This window comes from Propithecus coquereli, unplaced genomic scaffold, assembly GCF_000956105.1.
Source record: "Propithecus coquereli isolate 6110/MARCELLA unplaced genomic scaffold, Pcoq_1.0 Scaffold247, whole genome shotgun sequence".
Taxonomy (NCBI): Eukaryota; Metazoa; Chordata; class Mammalia; order Primates; family Indriidae; genus Propithecus; species Propithecus coquereli.
This window is the reverse complement of record NW_012148030.1, coordinates 3,907,545-3,907,876: the sequence shown is the minus strand read 5'-3', so window position 1 is coordinate 3,907,876 and position 332 is coordinate 3,907,545.

Genomic DNA, 332 nt, shown 5'->3' with positions numbered 1-332 from the left:
TCTCTAGAAAGATAGAATGTGCAATACTGACATCTAGTTAATATTTTTAAGCACATTTTTATTATTAACTTATTTGACAGGCATTTATTGATCATCTACTATATGCCAGGAATTGTTTTAAGCACTAAGCAAATAGTGGTGCACAATTCAGACAAGTTCTCAGCTCACACAAATGTAAATATCTGGAAAGGATCATATGTGTCCACGTGTCTCAATTTGAGGAATTTACTGAACAACTGCAAAAATTGCTATACAAGTAAGTGTTAAAACAGAAGAGTTAAGTAAACTAATATTTTTACCTTGAGCTTTTTTTTTTTTTTTTTAAATAGAAG